The sequence below is a fragment of the Syngnathoides biaculeatus genome, chromosome 11 (assembly GCF_019802595.1).
Source record: "Syngnathoides biaculeatus isolate LvHL_M chromosome 11, ASM1980259v1, whole genome shotgun sequence".
In the NCBI taxonomy this organism is placed as follows: domain Eukaryota; kingdom Metazoa; phylum Chordata; class Actinopteri; order Syngnathiformes; family Syngnathidae; genus Syngnathoides; species Syngnathoides biaculeatus.
In genome coordinates, this window is record NC_084650.1 from 14,390,687 (window position 1) to 14,414,824 (window position 24,138).

General features: G+C 45.4%; 1 long non-coding RNA gene across 2 annotated transcripts; it reads right to left on the bottom strand.

The window, feature by feature from the left end:
- Positions 1–12,005: 12,005 nt before the first annotated feature.
- On the bottom strand, positions 12,006–20,256 carry LOC133508960 (uncharacterized). 2 transcript variants are annotated; one of them, XR_009797197.1, is made up of 3 exons: positions 19,777–20,256; positions 19,541–19,697; positions 12,006–12,450 (listed from the first exon to the last, which is right to left on the bottom strand). It is a non-coding gene; the product is annotated as an uncharacterized LOC133508960 (long non-coding RNA). The 2 variants fall into 2 exon arrangements; XR_009797198.1 differs by lacking the exon at positions 12,006–12,450 and adding an exon at positions 16,522–16,655.
- Between the last annotated feature and the right edge of the window lie 3,882 nt (positions 20,257–24,138).

Below are 24,138 nucleotides of genomic sequence, written 5' to 3' on the forward strand. Positions count from 1 at the left end.
TTTCCTCTTTATGTTTCTCCGTGGCCATACATTGATTTTTTTTTTTCCCCCTCTCCCTTTTGTCTTTCTTTCTCTCTCTCTTTTCCTTCCCGACGCAACCCGTTTCGGCAACAGCACGCCTTTAAATCCTCGCCGTTGTGCCGTTCGAGCCGAGGGGGCCAGGTAAACACTTTGCTTTCCCCGGGGAGGACAGGCGAGCTCGGAAATCACCTGGCTACATATAAATGCCCCCGAGGAATTTGGGCCGCCTCTGAAGTCGGCGAGGCGAGCGAATGAAAGCCCTCCTCTGTAGACTCCCACCCAGGACCCGGCTTGTGTAACGCTTCCCTATAATGGAATCTGACCTTCACCGCATTCCGCTTGGAGTGTTAGCAACAGCCGCAGTAAGATAGAAGAAGGGAAATATAACCAAATATAACCTTGAAGTAATCTGAAGTAGTAATCTATAGAAAAGTACATTTGGTGGTTGTTGCTAAACTGTAGAACAGTGTCACGGAATACAGGCGCGCCCAAGGATACAACAGGAAGATCCGTATTTTGTTTGTCGGCAATGTCGACTGACGTCACAACGAGCGCCGGTTTTTGCAGAGTGATCCATCCGTCCATTTTCTTTGCCGCTCATCCTCACGAGGGAGTGCTGGAGCCTCTCCCAGCTGTCAACGTGCAGGAGGCGGGGTACGCCCTGAACTGGTCGCCAGCCAATCGCAAGGGCATCATTGAGACAAACAGCCGCACTCACAATCAAACCTAGGGTCAATTTAGGGTGTCCAATTAATGTTGCATGTTTTTGGGAGGTTGGAGGAAACCGGAGTACCCGGAGAAAACCCACGCAAGCACGGGGAGAAAACGCAAACTCCACACAGGCAGGGCCGCGATCGAACCCAGGACCTCGGAACTGTGAAGCCAACGCTTTACTGGCTGACCCACCGTGCCGCCTGGAGAGTGATCCAAGCCCCCCAACCCCCCCCCCCCCAAAAAAAAAAAAAAAAGTCTTGGGGCGTTTTCTTGCCATGAAAATATCTTTAAAACAACCACGCATCGTTGCTTTTTCTTAGCAAAGTGTCATAGACGGGCTAACAAATGGAAGCTATTTGGTGGTGTTATACCACATTTTAAACAGAAAAACTGTCAATACTCACATGCGTATATTCTTGATCCTTTGGAGAAAACTACACAAATATTACTGCAGCTTATTAAGTTGCATAAAGTACTTGTGAATCACTTCTTCGTTTGTGTCCACGGCGTTATTATTCTGCCCCCCAGTGGCCAAGTCGCACAACCGCAAAGGATTAATTTATGATGCGCAAACGGTTTAATACATTCTGTTTAAAAATAGAATTACTGGGTTTTTCTAAAGTGTGAGTGACATTTATCTTTTTCAAAACACATTTCAACATTTTCGGGGCGGATGGGTGGCCAGAAACGATGAGTTAGCTTAGCTTTTGGTTTTTTTTTTGTTTTTTTACTCATTTTAATGGTGAAAGATGAATTCATCAGATGATTTTTTCATGAGAATTTGGCAGGCTTGTCAACAACACTATTCTCTGGTGTGTCAAATTTAGCTCGTTTAAACTCGAAAATCAAAATAGCTCATTTAAATTCATATGCTCTTGGATGAAGCTAAGTAGAAAAAAATATTTTTGCATTTTTTTAATATATGGATTACAATTTTAAAAAAAGGAAAGATAGAAAGCTAAAAATGTATCCATTCATTCTCTGTACCGCTTATCCTCACTTTGGATGAGAGGTCGTGTAGACCCTGAACTGGCCACCAATACAATTTTAATCCATCAATTTTCTTAGCTGCTTATCCTCATGAGGTTCACGGGAGTGCTGGAGCCTATCCCAGCTGTCAACAGGCAGGAAGCGGGGTACGCTCTGAACCGGTCGCCAGCCAATCGCAGGGCACGTCGAGACGAACACTGACAATCACACCTATGGGCAATTTTAGTATCCAATTAATGTTGCATGTTTTTTGGCATGTGGGAGGGAAAACCCACGCAGGAATGGGAAGAACTTGCACACGCCACACAGGCAGGTCCGGGATTGAACCCGGGACCTCAGAACTGTGAAGCCAACGCTGCTTCACCATGCCGCCCTACAATTTTAATAACTGCATTTATTTTTATCATTTTATATGATTAAAATGTTTTTTTTTTAATTAGACAATGAGCATAAGTGACTCACAGGCCATATTTGATAATATTCATATCTTTCTTCACTGTTCTCCATTCGCAGGCTGCCCCCACATTCGCCAGCTATGTTTTTTTTTTTTTTTTTTCATGTTTCCCATATTAGCCAGCGAGCACAAAAAAAAAAAAAAAAAAAGCCGAATGCGATGACAGAAGACAGATGACAAAACTTCTACTGATGCACGCGCTGAGGCTGCAAATTGACTCCGCCGGAGAATCTGAGCAACCTGGGGGGGCTCGTTTGATTGTTTAAGAAGTCATGAGACGGATCTCCGATTCAGTCGCCCTCCTCCTCCCGTGGCATTCTTCCTCCTCTTTCGGATCTCCTCACCCTCGCTCCTCCCATCCCTGCATTTCGGCACAATCGGGAATCCAAGACCTTCGCAAATAATTCCGTTTTCGTACGGCGCGGGAGTTATGTAAGCGCTCGGCGGCTCCGTCAGAAATTCAGATCTTTGAAATGCATTTAGTGGCACTTGAGCTTTTTTTCCGTCATTTTATATTATTATATTTTTTTTTTTTTTAAAGAAGAGGAACTGAGTGTCATTCCATGTCCAAGTAGGGGGGAAAAAAAAACACAACAAGCTTCAGTGGCATTGAGTAGTGGATAGCGCGTCTGCCTCGCAGTTCTGTGGTTCTAGGTTCAAAATCTCAAAGATTGTGCACACAATTGTCGCCGTGCTTGCGTGGGTATGTGTCTTGGCCGCCTTTGGGTAATATAATACAGATATACCGATATACCTTTACATACGGTACGGTACAGATGGTCATAATTGCTCAGTAAACTGCGGTAATATTAGTTATTCTTTGCAGAGGATAAAGGAAATAACGTATGAATGTGAGTTTGGTCATATGTGCTTCTCCATCATTTCTGCTCAAAATGTTCGATGCTGAGCCTAATGCTGTTTGTTAGCCCTTCTATGGCGTTTTGCATCCTTTGCTAGTGCTTCACTAAACCACAGGTGTCAAACTCAAGGCCCGGGGGCCAGATTTGGCCCGCCACATGATTTTTTTTTTTTTTTTTGTGGCCCGCGAAGCCAAATCTAGAGTGGCAATTTCCATGATTCTTGTAAAAATCTGCACCAAAATTTCAAATTGTAATACAGCGATGCCTCGGTTCTCGACCGCAATCCGTTCCAGAAAACGGTTCGAAAAGTGAACTGTTCGAAAACCGAATCGATGTTTCCCATTACAATGAATGGAAAAAGAAATAATGCGTTCCAAGACGAAAAAAAATTGGCTTTTTAAACCATCTTTTTTAGCTTTTCCTGATAATAAACTGCACAGTAGAAATATAGTTTCAATACTTTATATAATAAAATAATTTAAGAAATATATTTATTTTTTGCTTAAAATGTATGCTTTAATAGTAGAGTACGCTTGTAAACTTTTTTTTTTTAATTAACAAAAGTGTAGCATAACTTTAAAGAAGCAACTTGCCTTCTGTGGAGCCATGATTGGGGGTTAACAAGGAAGTCGTCGATAAGAAGAAAAACAAGAGTCGCTACCGGGACACGTCTGTGTACAGAGGCTGCGTTACACACAATAACAAAAGTGTGCTGGTGGCGCCGGCTGTGTTATGTCATTTCTGGGTTTTTTTCTTCAGGGGGGTGTTCGAATTGACCATAACAAAATACATCGTGGGTAGGTTAGCTGCTTGTGCCGCACGCATTATTTTATTTCCGCGTTTTTTTGGGGGGGTATTCAAATTGACAATAACAAAGCGCGTCGTGGGGGGGGGGGGGGTCAGGTTCTTGCGCCGAGCGCATTATGTTTTTCCGGGTTTTGTTGTTGGCGTTCGAGTACCGATTTTCATTCGAAAACAGAAGCAAAAAAAAAAAAAAAAATTCAACATTTTCGTTCGAAAACCGATTTGTTCGAAAACGGGGACGTTCGAAAACCGAGGCTTTACTGTCCATCATAAATGATAAAAATTGTGATATTACAAGCATTTTTGTGTTACCAAACGTGAGTAGTTGAAAAACACATCCCCCTTGATTTCTGATTCCAAAACATGTTCATAAATTATGTAAATATGATGAGACGACTACATATTTTTGTTCCACAGTCATAACGGCCATCTGAGGGGAAACGGGAACAACAACGTGTCCCAAACGGACGTTCCTGTAGCAAAGTTATGCGGATAAATCCCAAACGTCCTGCAGCAATTTGTGAGATCTCTGTTTCAAAGAGGTTCATTTTTCATTATTTTTTGAATCATTTTTTTTAAAATGCGAGAGAGACTTGTTTTGCCCGACCCCATCACAGTTTTGAGTCGATCCCTTCGAACAACTTGACGTTAAAGATGGTCTGTGACGTGAAGCCTGTTGAGGATACTGCGGAATAGTAAATCCGTCCGCCGCACAAAGGAAAAACATTTTTCTCATAACATCTGCGACGTGGCGACTGTTTTTCCCCTGCGCGGCGCACGACAGCCGCCCTAAACGCGCCTCCTTCCCGAGCACAAGAATGCGACGGCAAATAATCACCGAGAACAAACGGAGGCGGACGAGAAGACGCTTTCTTCCTCCCTCGGATGTGCCGCGGAAGGAAAAAGACACTCCGGGATTGGCGGGGGAGGGGAAAACAATGACAAGGACGAACCTGTTCTGCCAGGACTTCAAACGAGGCCCGTTTCATTGATCCATTCATAAAAGTAATTGATCGAGTGGAACCAATAAAGGGCACAATTGAAACTGTAAGTGAAGGTAACACTGCAGATTAGCTGTGGTTAATAATGCCATATTTTTATGAACTACTACAGTATCCTATCATATGGTACTTTGATAGGATCCTATTTGGATCATTATGACCCTGTGTCACTTGATTCAAATAATTATAATGCTGTACAATATGATACATTCAATTACGATACAGTTTGGTACAGTGAATATTTAACGTTTGTTTGTTTTTTTCCTCAAACGTAAATTGGCACTCGAACGCCCAAGTGGTGACATCGAAGCTATCAGTGCCAAATGGAACGAAATCCATAATTTCGGAGAACTTCGTCACCCCCAATAAAGCCGAACGTAGCAGAGCACGGCAAAATTCTAACGACGTTGTGATTGCGTTAACTCGAGTTATGAGTTAATGTTTTTGTGTGTTAATTTCTGTAAAAATAAAAATAAAATGTTTGCTTTTTTTCAACTCATTATTCCTTGTTTCAAGTTATTCTGCACTTTTGTTAATAAAAACAAAAGTTTACAAGGCTGAGGGCCGAGTCGCTTCAGATACGGAAATGCGCTCCCAGCCTAGCCTACTCTACTACAAAAGCATACATTTTAAGCAAAAAATATATTTCTTAAATTATTTTACGATATAAAGTTTTTAAACTGTCCATCTATTTTTACTATACAGTTTATTACCAGGAAAAGCTTTTAAAAAAATGCCTCAAAAAGCCCAATTTGTTTTTTAGGCTTGGAACACATTATTTCTTTTTCCATTCATTGTCATGCGAAATCTCGATTTGGTTTTCAAACACATCGCTTCTCCAACCGCCTTCTGGAATGGATTGTGGTCGATACAGCACAGTATCAATGGTAAACGATATCATACCATATAATACTGTGTATATCATACAATAGGGTATCATATGATATGATATGTATGATATGAGACGATATGATCGATACTTCAAGATATGGTGTCAAATGCTGAGATTTGATACAGATATACAGATATGATACAAGTACAGATAGATAGATAGATAGATAGATAGATAGATAGATAGATAGATAGATAGATAGATAGATAGATAGAGATAGATAGATAGATAGATAGATAGATAGATAATAGATAGATAGATAGATAGATAGATAGATAGATATAGATAGATAGATAGATAGATAGATGTGATATACTATACTGAGTGATATGATAGTTTTGTATGATACAATGTACCATATGAAATTATACAATATGACATGGTGTGATGCCTCGTTTGGTAAAATACAATATGTTTCTATACATTAATATGTCAAAAGGTACTGTATATGGTATGATACCATATACATGTCCCTTGACACTCCTTGGTATGATTTATTAAACGATGTAATGCAATATGTTATGACGTGATATAATTTTAGTTGATACTGTGTTGTGATACGGCTTGGAATGACACAATGTCATATGATAGTGATAAGATACTTTAACGGAATGATATTTCGTCAGCGCAGTTTCAAATTATTACGATGTAATAAGTACATTATACGATACATTCTATAGAGAGCGTGATTATTATTGAATTATTGTAACACTATATTAAATTACGTTACATTTGAGAAGAATGCAATGAAGGAAGGCGTGATCAACTGGATTATGGCGGTTGGAGATAAACGGGAAATTAAGTCATATTTCAAGGCATTATTATTTTTTTCATGAAATTACATAGTTAAGCGACACCCAACATTCCAGGCACTTTATTTTTACTTTATTCATCTTTCCAAAGCGCTGCGCTCCTCAGCGCCTCGCCGCAGATATTTAATTGGAGCTCATTAAAGAAAGAAATGCGGCCGCCTGCCACCGCCCGGAGTCCATTTGGCTGAACCCCTCCGACAGGTCTTCGAACCCCCCCCCAACCACCACTCCCCTTAATCCGCCACGTCCGCGAGACCACTGACAGCTCCTCTTTTGTCCGGACCTCATTCAGGTTCAAGAATGAAACCTGGAATGGGAGGAGCCGGGTGGGGGGGTTTGGGGGGGGGGGGTCCTTAGAAGAGGAATACAGAAGTGGCACAGTTATTATGCCGCCTGCCATTGTTGGCTTTTCTGGAGGGTCCGCTGGATGAGGACCACACGGTCATCATCATCACCGCCGGTCTTCAGACCCCTCTCGGGGAGGAGGAACGGAAGGGATTTTTTTTTAATACCGTGAAAAAGAATCGGCGGGATTCTCTCCTACTCACATCATTCGTCCTCAGCGACATCGGATACATAATCTAGTTCAAAACGATACAGTGTGATATCAGATGATATCATATGATACACAACGTAAGATGAGGAATTGATACTATTTGCTCCTTCACGTAATATGATATAATATACACTAAGTCAATACACGATATACATCATCGCATACATGCATTCAATCCACCCATCCATCCATTTTCGTTTGCCGCTTATCCTCACGAGGGTCGCGGGGAGTGCTGGAGCCTATCCCGGCTGTCAACGGGCAGGAGGCGGGGTCCGCCCCGAACTGGTTGCCGGCCAATTGCAGGGCACGTAGAGACAAACAGTCGCACTCATAATCACACCTAGGGACAATTTAGCGTGTCCAATTAATGTCGAGTGCCCGGGGGAAACCCCACGCAGGCACGGGGAGGACATGCAAACTCCGCAAAGGCGGGGCCAGGATCGAACCCGGGACCTCAGAACTGTGAGGCCAACGCTTTACCAGCCGCCGCATATACGTCAAACACATTAAAATATCATATGTTTCAGTACAGTACGATATACCAGCCGGAACAGAGGGTTCAAATCCCGGTGCCAGGTGCTCCGTTTTCCTCCCTCATCTCAAAAATCTGCATGGTAGGAAAATCCAAGACTAAATTGCCCGTAGGTGTGCATGTGCGTACAAAAGGTTGTTTGTTTCTTTCTATGTATCCTGCGATTGGCTGGCAACCATTTCAGGGTGTACCCCGCCTCCTGCCCGTTGACAGCTGGGATCGGCCCCAGCACTCCTGCGACCTGTGTGAGGATAAGCGGCTCAGATAATGGATACATGGGTAATATGATATGATATGATACAGTTTGATATGACATGGTATCATATGATTTAGTCCAATACCATTCAATATGATGCTATATCTTGCATATTATGATACCATAACATGTATATGATCCAATTTGATATGATACATAGTGGTAAGAATATGGCGAGAAATTATACAATACGATAAATGTACTACAATACTTTTTTATGTATTTTATTTGTTCTTTGTTTAGATGGATACAAGATCTCTTCTTCCAGGGAATCCTGCATAATATGATACGGTACGGTATGATATGATACAGTATTATGTATTAATATGTTATATTTCTTCCAAAATAATAATTAAGAAAACTAAACTCAAACGAAGTGGAGCTGGATTCAAGGATGCTTTTTTTGTTCACGGGCAGACCGTAAACCGTGAACTGCCAACCAAAACAGCAGCACCGCACCAGAATCAAAACTTTCACTATTGCTCGAATATTATTAAAAAAAAAACAAAAAAAAAAAAAAAAACTTCATGCTTTGAGAAAGATGTGCCGTCTGCAATTTTATTATTATTATTATTTTTTTTTTTCCAAACACTCCCTTTGTGCGATTCTGGCCGCGACCGCACTCACAGAGCAGCCACCCGAGCGTGACCCGTTCCGGCCCGACACATCCGGATGAGTTTTTCCTCTTTGCTGAGATCAAATGTTTTCGTGAGTCCAATTCTTGAACCGGATCGCGTTCGGGATGGGCAGCGTTTCACAGGTGATTATTCCCATCCATCCATTTTCGTAGCCGCTTATCCTCAAGAGGGAAACGGGAAAGCCGGAGCCTACCCCGGCTAAATTCAGGGGAAAGGCGGACTACGCCCTGAACTGGTCGCCGGTCAGTCGGAGGGCAGATATCGACGCCGTCACTGAGCGGGAATCGACCCCGCGCTGCCCGCACCAAAGCCAGGCGTGTGTACCGTTAACACCATCAGTGACGCAAGAAAAATATTATTGTACTTTTTTCATGGCAGCATAATGCCAAACTTGATAAATCTGCTGATGATACTTTCGCAAAAGTGTGATTTATGCGATAATCGAGAAAATATGGTCTGGTGTCATATCGCGCGATACGACGCCGTGTAGTACGATACGGTGCGATTATTCATAATACAATATGTTACGGTATGATATGATCGATTTTTATTTTGTTCACCCCAGCTCGTTAGATTTGAATAAAGATCACAAACTTAATGTATACAAATCATAATTGATTGGATTTTTATTTGTGTCACCGATTATTGCAGGAACCGCACGTCGATGTGATGTGATACAATATGATAGAATACAATAACTGATAACACAGGTGTCAAACTCGAGGCCTGGGGGCCAGATGCAACCCGCCACGTGATTTTATGTGGCCCGCAAAGGGAAATTATGTGTCTCAACTTCCATGATTTTTTGTTCAAATCTGTACCAAAATTTCAAATTGTCACGTCATAAATGATGACATTGAGATATTGCTAGCATTTTTGTGTTGACAAACATCAACAATAGTTGGAAAACAATAACCCGTGATATCTGATTCCGAAATTAGTTGATAAATTTAATGTGTAAATATGATGGGTCAATTAAACATTTTTGTGCTTTCAGTCATAACGGCCCGTAGCTACAATGTGACCCGCGATAATAACGAGTTTGAAACCCCTGCCTTGTAAGGTATGGTTCCTTATGACACCGTATGATTAAAGAAAACAATAGTTGATGGTATGATCTGAAAAAGTACGCTATGATGAGCTACAGAATGGCGCGTTCCAATACAATTTGTTAATCGTTGGCCTGTCATGCTTCATTCAAGATGTCTGACCTCCATGAAAAAAAGTTTTTTTTAACGTTCATTGTTAGCTGAAGAAAGTCACATAAAATGATATCGCAGCTTCTGCTTTTGTCCATCCATCCATTTTCTTTTGCCGCTTATCCTCACGAGGGTCGCGGGGAGTGCTGGAGCCTATCCCAGCTGTCAACGGGCAGGAGGCGGGATTACACGCCGAATTGGTCGCCAGCCAATCGCAGGGCACATAGAGACAAACAGACGCACTCACGATCACACCAACGGGCAATTTAGAGTGTCCAATTAATTTTGCCCGTCTTGGGGAAATGGGAGGAAACTCGAGTAACTCACACAGCCACGGGGAGAACATTCAAACTCCACACAAGCGAGGGCGGGATCGAACGCGGGTCCTCAGAATTGTGAGGCCAAGCCTTTACCAGCTGATCCACCGGAGATTAAATTCAATTTTTCTCAATTGAACTTGGTCGATGTCACCCCCCCCGATAGCCATCCACCCCAACCGGGATTGGTCGACTCGTCAGCTCCGCGCGCAACACTGTAAAAGTGCCATCTATATAAAACTCGATGGCCGCACTACCAATGAATTTTCATATTAAGGTGGGGGCCACGAAATACCGTCTCGTGGGCCGCAAATGGCCCGCGGGCCGCACGTTTAAGACCTCCACCTTAAATCGACACGAATTTGGAAATTACCATTCACACAGTGAGATTTCCCCCCCCCCCCCCAAAGTAAAATATATTTTTTTGCGAAAGACCGGAAAACACTGATCGAGTTGTAACCTAGAGACAGTACCAACAAACGAACCGTTGTTGATACAAGGCGCAAACACAACGGCGACGCGGGGCGAGGCCTCCAACGTCAACTTCGCGAGGCGCCCGTTGCTCGCTTTCGCCCCCGGGCCAAAAACTTCTTGTTTTCAAGCGCCAGCCCTCCGAATTTATTCTTGGCCGGGGTCACGGCTTTTTTGGTTTTTTTTTTTTTTTGCGTCATGTATTTCACGCGCCGCTCTCGCCATTCGGACACTGCCAGGTCCCCCGGCTCGTCCCGTCGGAGAGTTTAAACACACAACTCGGCCGGGCTCGTCTGTATTGACACAAGCCGGTTTTGTACGTCCAACCTCGGAGGCTCGGCCTCAACGTCATTATTTATGACCTCTTTTTTAACCACCTTACGTTGCCGTACATATCATTACAATACTTATATGTACTTACCGTAATTCCTAGCCAACAGAGCGCAGCAGTTCACGGGCCTCAGCGAGTACATTTGTAAAGGAAATACCATTTGGTGCATGCAGTACATACGCCGTGGCTGTGTAAAAGCTGCAAGTGCCCACATTGAAACACGAGATATTTACAAAGAAAGACGGTACACAGAAAGAGTTTAACGCTAGCGCGGTGCTAATGCTATCCCTAACGCAGGGGTCACCAACGCAGTGCCCGCGGGCGCAGAGTAGCCCGCGAGGACATTAGAAGGCGCCCGCGAGGCATATTCTAAAACTACCACAGCTTTAAATTTTTAATGTCACATCATACAAAAAATTAAAACGAAAATATTTCATGTATGTTTAATGAACTATGACTGAAGCATGCTGCAAACGAGTCATGTAGCCCTTCGCACAATCTCAATGAAGTAGCCCTTAGCCTCAAAAAGGGTGATGACCCCTGCCCTCACACTAGCGCCGTGCTAACGCTAGGCCTAACGCTAGCGCTACTGCCCACACCAGCCCTCATGCTAGCGCCGTGCCAACGCTAGCCCTAACGCTAGCGCTAATGCTAGCGCTAACGCTAACAGGTCCAGTAAAAATCAAACTTACCGGTAAATATCACTGAGACACGCCAGGGACACAGCACAGCGCTAACGCTAGCGCGGTGCCAACAGGGCCAGAAAAATGACTTCCTCTTCGACCGTTCTCATTCTTACCTTCTCTGCTCGAGTGCCCCATTGCGGCCGTTGGAAAAAAAATGCACAAATTTGGGTTGAAAGCGTGTGAAAAATGTCGCGGCTTGTCGGCCGGCAATTATGTCACATTTGGAAGTATATTAAACAGTTGAGCAGAAGATTGCAAAACATTTTGAACATTATTCGGTAAGACTTTCTCTTAAAAGAAAATTGGCTATTGTCATAACATTGCAACTTTTATTCCCCCCACCAACAAATCTTTAATTCCTACTGCATTTACGCGTACTCACTGCAGTTATATTTGATGGCCATTATGATGATGAGGGGGTTTCTTTGAAAAATGTCTTTCCCGTCGAGGTTCCCCGCACTAGAAGGTTTGAGTTGCTCTCTTTTGAGGCCACACTTCACCAACAACCCGGTGTCTTGGTCTGTCTTATTTCTGACCCCCGAAGAACAGGCTTCGAGATTCGAAATGACATCCAAACCCCCCCCCCCAGCATGACTTTCACTCGGCGGTCGTCTCCGCGTCGCCTTCGCCGTCCTGACGAAGGCCCTGGCAGCGCATGAATAGGCCCAGTGAGATTCCCGACTCGTTCCGCGATGAAAAGGCTGCGTTCGGAGACACTGGAGCCGCTCCCGGGGCCCGCTCCACAAAGGCCGGCTTTCAAAAAAAAAAAAAAAAAAAAAAATGAAAGGAGACGAGGGAAGGCTTCTATTCTCTTTCCTTTCACCTCGTCATCTATGCGGGTGAGTAGTAGCGACGTCGGAGAGCAAAGCGTCGACGCGAGATGCGAGTTCCAGAGAGAAGCTCGGCCGGCGTATTGCTTGAACGAGAAAAAATGAAGGCGAAGGTTAAATAGCTGGATGGAAATAATGCAGCGATACGTACCGTGCGCTCGAGGCTATTTCTTTGAGGGACGCTCCTTTTGGACATTTTCGTCACAAAAACTGAAAATGAATCAGGGCATTGTCGGAAACTTAAGCGAAAAGACCTTCTAAAACTGCTTTGTATCATTTGACGAAGGCAAAAACAACACTGGTCACGAAAAATAATAATCTTTCTGTCGATGAATTGAAAGTGGAAAAAAAAAAGGTAATAGCACCGTTTCGAGTCTGGGCTGGACTGGAACCGTTGATGTCGTAGGGTTGGTTGGTTGGTGTACCAGGACTACAACGAAAGTACAACAGTATTTTCCTGTCCAAAAGTACGTGTATGTGTACAAACGATTCTCCAAAATAAGAAGCTAAACTTGCTCGTTTTCAGGTGTCCGCTTGTCGCTCCTTTTAGAAGTATATCCATCCATTCATTTTCTTTGCCGCTAATCCTCACGACGGTTGTGGGGAGTGCTGAGGCACTCACAGTCACACCTAGGGGCAATTTAGAGCGTGCAATTCAAGTTGGATGTTTTTTTCGGGATGCGGGAGGAAACCGGAGTGCCCGGAGAAAAGCCACGCAGGCACGGGGAGAACATGCTAACTCCAGACAAGCGGGTCCGGGATCGAACACGGGACCTCAGAACTGTGAGGCCAACGCTTTACCAGCTGAGCCACCATACCGCCCTTTTGAAGTACATTATACTGCAAAACCCACGCATAACAGGCTAAAACAATAAAAATCCGCTCGGTTAATGATAACGTAAACTAATGTGAAATGCCATAGGTGGGATAACAGAAATTGGCACAGATGATGTGGTCATTACAAACCTTTGAACAACACAGACTGAGCCAACCTGAGTGTTGAATATTTATTTTCTACGATGAAAACTACTAATGAGGACACAAGAGACTGGAAACAACTTCACATAAATGACCCCAACATAATTTTTTTTTTCTCTTTTAAATTAAAAAATTTCGAATCTCAGCAGCTGTGAGAATTATTTTACTCTTGCATTATTTAAAAATAAATCTATTTAATTGAGTAAAAATTAAAAATTAATAATGATTTTACTCAGTATCATATAATGCTGATATTTAGTTTTAATAATAAAAATAAAGAACTAAAATAATTAATAAAAATAAATAATTCCCGCGTGTCATGTTTTTTTTCCCATCTACGATTACACTGCTTTTACTGGCGTTTTAGTTTTTGCCACGCTACCATTTAATTTGGACGGATATAATATCACAGTCATAATTTTAATATTATGGCACAGTGATATAGTGACTTTTAATGTATATAAAAAAAATACGACGAAAACTACAATTGCAAATGTTTCCATTTGGAGTACGTTTGGAATGAAACGTGATTCGAAATGTTGAAAAATGAAAATCAAACAACCCCGTTTTGACTCGAGTTTAGATTGTACCATTCAGAACAATGGTCCTTTTGATTTGTGGGCCGGACTGTACCATCCATGCCAAATTGACTCAAATAGAAATACTGTAACGGTACAAATCAAAGGAGAGCCTTTTTTTTCCCCCCCTCTGGAGTACCATTCACACCATCATAACCAAAAGATTAAAGTTACGGAAATTATTTTTAAAAGATTGCGCGACAAAAAGTATTTTTTTATATCGGGGTGGACTGTACCATGTGGGAAAATAAACTCCTTGACCTTCACCATCATTCCCGATCTGCAGCAAAATGCAGGCAGGCGAAGAAAAGGTGTTCAATGAAGGCGGCGAGTACAAAGAACACAAGAAAGGACTCAGATGGGATGAGGGCCAGAAGAGACCCTGCTGCAAAAAAAAAAAAAAAAATGGCACAAAAGAACAGGTGTGTGGCGGTTTCAGGTTTCAGGCTGGAAAACCGAGACCTGGACAAAGGGGCCGCTTGTTCACGGATACCGTGTTGTTTTGCCGAAAAAGATTAAAAAAAAAAAAAAAAAAAACTGTACACTGGATTACAGCTGCAGTCTTTATCGTGGAATTAAAGAACTCATTTGTGTCATTTACAGTCCAAAAATCTCAAATTCGTGGACGGGGATTTGAAACCTAGAAAGAGTTTTAAGAGTTTTGAGCGTCTCACGGTCTTCGCAGCTCATTTCTTGACGCTCCCTTATCAAATACTGTCGTTGTCCGTCTTGGAACTGATGAGGATACATGTACACGTACCACGAAGAGTGAAAATTACTGAAATAAAATAACACCAAATTTGAAATCGAGGACTTTCTTACAAAGTCCCAAAGAGTAACAGCAGAAGGATCAAAGATCCACATCCAGGGGGGTTCTGGAGTGATCGGTTGCAGACCCCCTGACCTAGCGAACGAATCAACGTTTCTTGTTCGGGTCTTGAGGGAGACTTGTGCACCTGGTCGGGGTCAACCGACACTGGACCGGATCCAAGTGAGATGGTAATGTAATGAGTCCACGTTCTACCCTGCAGTCCGACCTCCGAAAACCACGCGGCCTGGACTAGATTTGACATTAAACATACCAGCTGCGGGTTCTTCCATTTTGGACCGCATTTCAGCCAAATTCTCACGGGGGTGGGAGAGAACGGAACATGTGGAAAAATCGTGTGTCAGGTAGGACAAATTAGCACACCCTTGTAAGTGAGTCGGTCCTGGGTTGGCAGTTGTTGGGCGAGGGTGCATTCACGGGGGCGTGAAAAAGTCAGTTTTCAGTCACGGGCGAGACCGTGTTTCGGATTTTTCTACCCCTGAAAGCTGACGTGGGAACAGGGAGCAGCTGTCATCCAGGCCCGATGACTTTTCAGTCAGGCAATAATTGCCCCCCTCCTGCCCCTCCCCACCTTCTCTCTCTCCCTCTGTCAGATGTTTTCGCAGCTACACATATGGCATAAGTGTAGACACCCACTCCTATGGTCTCTCTCTTCCCTCGCTTGCTGGTACTCCTCAAGGTACTCCAGCTTTCAAGGGAATTCCAGACGTCATTTGACTTTAAAATAGGAACAAATTCTCTTGATATGTGACTTGCCAACCGACCTTCCAGCTGTGGACCACATTGTTGCGCATCAACGTACCTCCCTGCTAGCCCACGTACCTAACATGTTCTTGCATTCATCTATCATGGTGAATCTATGGTATCGCTACATCTATTCATCTACTAACCGACCAAATCTGTTTCATATTTGTCAAATCCACCTAATGTGTTCTACAATATCCATGCAGACAATTCTGTCTTTGGTATCTCAGTTCCTATCTGCCTGCCTGTCTGGCTGGCTCTAGCTAGCTAGCAAGCTAGCATGTAGCACGTCCTACTCATCGCAGCTTGCTGGCCATCATTTCTATCGCCCATCGACTGCATCTATATTGTTGGATCGAATCATACCCATCTATTGATTGGTACTGTATTCATTGATCAGGGGTGGACGACATAAACGACGGAACTACAAGTCATATCGGTGCCAGTTTGTGTGTTTATTTGTGTTTGTTTGTTGTTTTAAACTTTATTTAGTCAGCTTTCCTTGGCTGTAAAACAACAACGTCATCCCCCTCTCGCCAGACGATCCCTCCACCACTCGCCAATTTTTTTAACAAGGCGGCCAACGTTGAGCAAATCCGCTCGGCGGCCTGTGTTGTCGTGCCTGCGACGTTCCCCGCGACCCCCCAACCCCAACCCGAGCTCGAGTTCCTCCGATCTTTGCAGTGCCCCCGCTGAAACCCGTTTGTCTGATTGCTCCTGAAAGACACCACTGACCTGAAAAAAAAAAGACACATAATAAGCCTCCTTCTTGGTCTCGACTCCGTGATGGGAAAGCGGCGCCCCGCCTTCGCACATCCAATCAGAGTCTCGAGGGAAGATCAAAGGTGTCCGCGGACACTAATGCAAATCTGCGCAGATTAACACGGGATGGAACCGCTGTGGAATGCTCGGAAAAACTCCCACTCGGAGCCTTAAATCTACTGACCAGGACTCAAAGAACTACAAGGGTGACCATCCAGATGCATTCATTTTTATTCATGGTTTTGTAGCCATCTATGATACAATTTCCTCGGTATCCTGGTTTCACTTGGTTGACCGTGAGTTGCTTTAAATTGCTTGACGACTCTGCATTTTATATGTGCAGTTGTCATTGCACGGGTTCGCTGTCGTGACGGCTTTTGAAGTCAAATATCCATGATAACTAAAAGGGTTGACAATGAATGAGATGATTAAAACCTCTCCGTGCTTAGTTTTTGTGTCCTAAATGAGTATCTTGTTATTGTGGCTATTGTGGCATACTTGTAATTCCTTCCAATTCCAAAACCGTACCCCAATATTATCTGGAATACGCGATAGAGAACTTCGACTCCAAACATGTTCTGTTCAATCGCCATTTTGGAAGCTTGTGGGACACGGCTAAGGTGCGGGCGGAGCTTAAGATCGCCATCAGAAAGGTCCCATTCCTTGCATTGGTTCCACTTTGTAGTTTGTAATTGTGTGTTTTGCTCAAGGGCTTCAAAGAGAGGGCAAGATGTAGTCCACAATGCAAATTTGTATTCACGACTACAGGCAACAACAAGACTCCCGATCTGCTCGGCAACACATCGGCCTGAACATTCTGCAACCCTTGCTATCTGGTACGTTGTTGCATTGAGTCGTACCCATCAATGGTATTGTAGAATATCCACGGTACCCAAGGATCCTAACCGTAATTGACCCTATTGCAGTACCTCATACCCACCTCTTTTATGATTTGATATCAATCGATCATATTGCATCAACGGTATCGTGCTATTTAACTAACCCTCCAAGAGCACCTATTATATTTTCGTATCTATACAAATCGGTACGGTATCCGGAGAATGTCGCGATGCGTTTCTCAGACATAGAACTGGACTTGGCTCCCCATCCCGCCCTGCGCAGTTTTCCAGATGCGAGCCCCGGCGCGCTCATCCGTTGAGTGAGCACGGAATCGCGGGACCGGGGGCAGCTCGCTTTCGAGTTGTGACAAGCCGGGACGCACCGGTTATGAAAGTCCATTCAGCTGTGTGTGTCTTGCAAAAATAAACAGAGCGGCAGGCTTGCGGGGGAGGAAAGTGCTGACAAGGAGTTTTTATTTGATCCGGGTCGGGGGCGGGAGCGGAGGGCCTTGGAGAATATCAGGCCCTGATGCTGGATGAAATGAGCTCGTGATATGAAAAGCGTTGGGGCGCTGAAAAGAAATGTTCCAACTTCGTTGTGGGTGTTTGCATTTATGCACATTTAGGGATCAGAACGGCGGGTCTGGTGCCGGCTGAAGTGAAGTCGAGCGAGGTGCGCTGACGACTTCCACGATACAACACTGCGAGTGGGAGGGTTGGCGAAAAAAGTTCCAATGCGCTCATAATCATAACAATCACAAGGGTTTGATGAATAAACTGCTTTGTAAAACGATTCGGAGAGTTCAATATCCGCTGTTCACATATTTATGAGGGAAATCGTTGGCGGAGTTTGCGTATTTGTCAGCCCGCTCCGCGAGGAGCCAAAGTAAACCCGTTTTATTTTTTTTTAGACTTTCATGCACCAGAACACCCCCAGCTCATTTAAAATAGGTCATCTGCGCTGTCAGTGTCAGTCCCGTCCAATCGTCCATCCATCCACTTTCTTTGCCGCTTATCCTCACAAGGGTGGCGGGGGAGAGTGCTGGAGCCTATCCCGGCTGTCAACGGGCAGGAGGCGGGGTACACCCTGAACCGGTTGCCGGCCAATCGCAAGGCACATTGAGATAAACAGTCACACTCACAATCACACCTACGGGCAATTTTAGAGCGTCCAATTAATGTTGCATGTTTTTGGGAGGTGGGAGGAAACCGGAGTACCCGGAGAAAACCCACGCAAGCGCGGGGAGTACGTGCAAACTCCACACAGGCGGGGTCGGGATCGAACCCGGGACCATTTAGCCCAGTCTGGTGCAGTTTATATGAACTGCGCTTTGTCGCTGCAAAACTCAACACTAAAAAAAAAAAAAAAAAAACGAAATTAAGTTCACAGGGGTATTTTTTTTTTTTCCTCGAAAATTTCGTCCAGCAGCGAAAAAAAAAATCATTTGATATATTAGCTGGTTTGATCAAGCCCGGTCGCTGCCGCGCAGTGTAAGCATTAGCGAGGCTTTGAGCGTGATGTCAACGCAAGTTCGTAAAAGGGAGCTGAAGTGCGCTCCTGCCATGTGGAGGCTAATGAGAAGCGCAGCTCTCTGACACGCTAAATGTCAAAGGTGAAGCGTAAAAATCCCTCATTAAGCCCCCTCAATGCCGCCCCTCCCGCACCAAAACGCTAATAATGAGAGCTCTCACACGGAACCTGGAGCTGTGCCGGTTTTAAAATCCTTCTTCCAAGCTAACTAAATAACTGCTGCTTACTGCTAACCAACCAATCCGGACCTGATCTTGAACTGCAAAGACCGTCTTGATGTCCTAACTTGAAACCCTTAAACGGCTCTAAAATCCTCACTTGGAAGCTCCAATCTGATGCCGAGTCTTTGCTTGCTTGGTTTGAACCCCTAAAAGTGACTCGAAAGCCTCACATCCAACCTCAACCCTCACTTGAAAGCGTTATTTGATACCCAAACTCCGACCATAAACCTTAACTTTAGCCTGAAACTCGAACCCCTTTCCCGACACCTTTACTCTCACTTTAAATCCAAAAAACGATGTAGAACCGTAGCCTTGGCTTGAGACTCTGACTCAAATTTGTAGCTTGCAACCTTAACCCCAACTTGAAACCATGACTTGAAACCCAAGCTTTTGCTCAAACCCCTAGACTAGACTAGACTAGACTAGACTAGACTAGACTAGACTTAACGTAACTCAGCCTTGAGACCCCACTTCAAATACCTGTTACCTTAAAGCCCAACTGACACCAAGAGCATGATTTTCAGTTTTCATCAGTTTTTTCCTCACACAACATGATTTTGAAGTACAGTATATGTGTTTTTAGAACTACTGCCATGACAATCCTCTCGAGAGATTTGTTTTGCAGAAGAAACAGGAAGTGACGTTATTAGCTAAAGCCCACTCAGGCAGGTTCGTGTGTTTCTACCAGTTTTACCTGCGGGAAGGTAGCTCTTTGTTCCTTGGTGTTAGCCAAAACGCCGGCTCTTTGTATTTCCGGATATTCCTCGGGATGATGGATTCGCCCGGATCGAGCACCGCCGAGCCAGACACCTCACCGCGGGGAACGTGGAGGCTGCGGCCCCGAGGAGCTTCTGCCCGGAACAAAACACAACCTAAGCTAAGTTCCCATACAAATATGAATCGAGCCGGCAAAGAGAGCGAAATTCAAACCCCAATGTCACTGCGGTGCTTCCCAAGGCAGGAGTGAAGAAAGGCGAAGGTGGTTTTCCCTCTCTCCGGCGTCCTCAGGGTCCTCGTCCTTTCTTTCTCCCTTGAAGTCCAAACACAGGCCTCGCTAGCCGCGTTAGCTCGACGCTAGCGCCCTTGTCTTCTCCGCCGTGGTCCAACACACAGGCCTCGCTGGCTAGCGTTAGCTGGTTGCTAGCGCCCAAGCCAGGTCCAAAAAAATACTGTATATATCGTTTTGAAGATTACAGTTTACAGTACAGATGATTACAAATCCCCCAAATTCGCCATATCTAGATTATCACCTAAAATACAGTGAATGAAATGTAGAAATAATGCGCAATTAGCCCTCAAAAAATGTTTTACCGCAGGTTTAATGAATCAATAAATAATGTACTACTTTTCCGGCACGTTCTAATTTATTGAGATGGAGCCGCGTAATCCCCGTTCTGCGGCGAAAACTGAACCCGGGAAGCAAACCGGCGGCAGCACGTTCGGCAAAAACGTTTCTGGATTTCAAAGACGCGTTCCGACTTGAACCCCCCCCCCCCCCCCCCCATGGCCCTCGAAAGGTTTTCGAGGAGCAAGCAAACGTTTCGGGTCCCCGCCGCACGCTGACCTCCGGCCGTCGGTTTCCTGAATGCGACTCCTCCTCCGCGCTGTCACGACGACTCGGGGCGGCACAAAGGCGGAGGGGGCGCGCGATTCCTCGCCTCGTTAATATTCGCCCGCATCTGCTCGTGGGGGGGGGGGGGGAAATCCCTCTTACAGATCCAGGAATGTATCTCCCGTGGCTTTTCAGGGCTTTGACATTTGACCGGCGCGGATGTCCCCACGGCTTAGCGGCGTGAAAAGTGCATCCCGTTGCACATTATCACCCCCACTTATTTGCTGAGTGAAGTGTCTGTGCCTGATATATAATTCATGTTTGCTCCCCAGATGCGCCGCGGTCAGATTTATTGGGATAGCATTTCAACGGCGGCCCGTATAAATATGTATCGTAGGGGTCGAGCCATTTCACAGTTGATTTATATTGCGTTTGGGTGGGCTTTGTGTGGCAGTACCACACCGTGGAGGCCGTTTAGATGACGGAACTATTATTGGTACTCATGCGGCACGGTGGAGCAGCTGGTAAAGGGTCGGCCTCACAGTTCTGAGGACCCGGGTTCGATCCCGGCCCCTGCCTGTGCGGAGTTTGCACGTTCTCCCCGTTCCTGTGTGGGGTTTTTTCGGCTACTCCGGTTTCCTCCCACAACCTAAAAACATGCAACATTAATTGGACACTCTAAATTGCCCCTAGGTGTGATTGTGAGTGCGAATGTTTGCCTCGACGTGCCCTGCGATTGGCTGACGACCAGTTCAGGGTGTACCCCGCCTCCTGCCCGTTGACAGCTGGTATAGGCTCCAGCACTCCCCGCGACCCTTGTGAGGATAAGCGGCTTGGATAATGACATGACATTAATTGGACACTCTAAATTGCCCCTAGGTGTGATTGTGAGTGTGGCTATTTGTCTCCATGTGCCCTAAAATTTGCTGGCAACCAGTCCAGGGTGTACCCCGCCTCCTGCCCGTTGACAGCAGGGGTAGGCTCCAGCACTCCCCGTGACCCTTGTGAGGATAAGCGGCTTGGATAATGACATGACATTAATTGGACACTCTAAATTGCCCCTAGGTGCGATTGTGAGTGTGGCTATTTGTCTCCATGTGCCCTAAAATTGGCTGGCAACCAGTCCAGGGTGTACCCCGCCTCCTGGCCGTTGACAGCAGGGGTAGGCTCCAGCACTCACTGCGACCCTCGTGAGGATAAGCGGTAAAGAAAATGGATGGATGGAAGTTTGGGTTCTGGTTCAAAATGTAGGTTTCAAAGGAACTGGGGTTCGAAACCAAGGTCAGAATTTCAAATTACCGTTTCGCGTTTCAAAATAGCGCTGACATTTTTTCATTTTTTAAGTAAGGGTTGCAGCCACATTTTCTCTTCCAAATGAGTTCTTCAAGGCAAGGTCAGGGTTTGGCAATTATTTGTCTCCAATGAATATGTCAGTCAATATTTAACATTTCCAATAAAACTTCAAATCGGGCTTAGCGACATCAATTATATTCATGCGTTGACTGAAAGTTTTCGGCTGTTTAACGACCTTTCTGTATGTTGTAGGTCGACGCTACGGCGTATGAGGAAACAAAGATGTTGTCTTCTCGACACCACGAGTCAAAAAAACGTGCCTGTCGGTCTTCATCACCGACAAAATATCACAGACCGCGAGAAAAAACACATTTGTATACATTTGTAGCGCAACGAAGTTGTGCACAGCAGAGATGCGACAAAAGGGCGGCGTCAATCATCATTAGCGGGCGGCGCGGCGTCCCCAGGTGGGAGGCGCCACCCGGTCGTGTCTACTGTAATCTGTCTTTCTGGGGGGTGCGGTGACCCGCTGGGACGCTTCTATAGGACGGCCCGGTTCCTCGGGTCAGGCTCCTGTGAGTGACTCCGATGAAAAAGAAATGACGGCTAACGATAAGCATGGAGGGGGCGTTGTGGGGGGTGCCATGTAGGAATGTATCCAATGTATGAGGTCTGAAAGTATGAAAAGAATATCAAAAACCCAATTGAAGTCACACACCCCCTTCTGATATCCCGGCACAATGGACCTTCCCGACCCGTCAATCACTGGTACAATAATAGCCAATCAGATAGCCGCGTTGTCTTCACCCCTGGCGCGACGCCCCCCTGCCGCCATGTTGTCCCACCGGTTGTCAGTAGCGTGCGCTCGGAAAAGTTAATGTTACGAAGGAAATGGTCCTCAGAACGTGCAGTTCTGTTGAAAGATATCCGGGCTAGGTCGATTCATTTTCCAAAGTCTAAAACACAGCTGACGAATAGTCTACGACGGGTCGCGGAAGAGCGCACGTACAACTAAACGTGAACAATATCGACATACACAAGGCTGTGTGTTAGCGTCACGCTAGGGAAATGTCTCTTTGCCTATTTGTATCACATCGGACTTTTAAGACAGAGCACTGGGTTCGATTACGAGCCAAGTCAAAACTTTTTCATCTGGTGACTACGGTACTGACTGAGTAGAAAATCGAGCCTAGCTCACTTGTAAAGACTACATTGATATTACTCATGATCTTTCCAAGTAAACGTTTTTGCATCGATCGCCAACCTTTCGCCGTAACTCCGGCATTGCGTCCTGCTCCGCCATTTTGGAAGCTTGTGGCACATGGCTAAGGGGGCGGAGCTTAAGGGCGCTATCAGAAAGGTCCATTCCTCAATCTGGTTCCACTTTGTAGTTTGTAATTGTGTGTCATAATCAAGGGCTTCAAAGAGAGGGCAAGATGTAGTCCATAATGCAAATTTGTATTCACAACTCCAGGCAACAACGAGACTCCCGATCTGCTCGGCAACACATACAGTAAGTAATCCCTCCTATCTAATACATTGTTGCATCGTGGCATACCCATCAGTGGTATTGTAGAATATCCACAGTACCCAAGGATCCTGACATTAATTGACCCTATTGCAGTACCTCATACCCGCCTATTTTATGGTTTGATATCATCCATCCATCCATTATCTACCGCTTTTCTGAGTCGGGTCACCTGGAAGTAGCTTCAGCAGGGATACCCAGACTTCCATTTCCCCAGCCACTTCTTCCAGCTCTGCCGGAGGGATCCCGAGACGTTCCCGAACCAGCCGAGAGAACATAGTCTCTCCAGCGTGTCCTGGGTCGTCCGGATCAGATGCCCCAGCCACCTCATCTGGATAAAATTGTCACGACCCATCGAAACGGAGGTGGGACCCAAGTGCAGGATTCGGGAGACGCAGAGGTAATTCGGGAAAAACGTTTCTCATTCCACGGTCGGGGATCGGGCAGGCAATCAGGTGCAGCAGCGGTAGTCAGGACGTCGGGCGTGGAGGGCAGGTCCGCGGGCAGGCAGGAGTCGGTACACGGGAGATCAATCAAGGCAGGCTGGAGTATCAAAGGAGTCAGGCTTACGGGGTCGGTCGAAGAACAGGCGGAGGTCGGTACACACGGGTTGACGATCAGGGATACGGGAGTGCTGCAACGGGGCATGAGTTGCAACGATCTGGCGCCGGACCAGTCGTCCCCATGGTCCTATATACACCGGGGCCACTCAGCCAGAATGAGGCGCAGGTGTGCGCCTCCCAATCAGCGCTGGGCTGGACCGGCAGGACCATGGCAACAATGATTTTCCTCCGCAGGGTGTCTGGGCTCTCCCTTAGAGATTGGGTGAGAAGCTCGGTCATCAGGGAGGGGCTCGGTGTCGAGCCGCTCGATCGTATCGCGTCAGGTGACTTCATACCAGTTCTGTTCGGTCGTCATT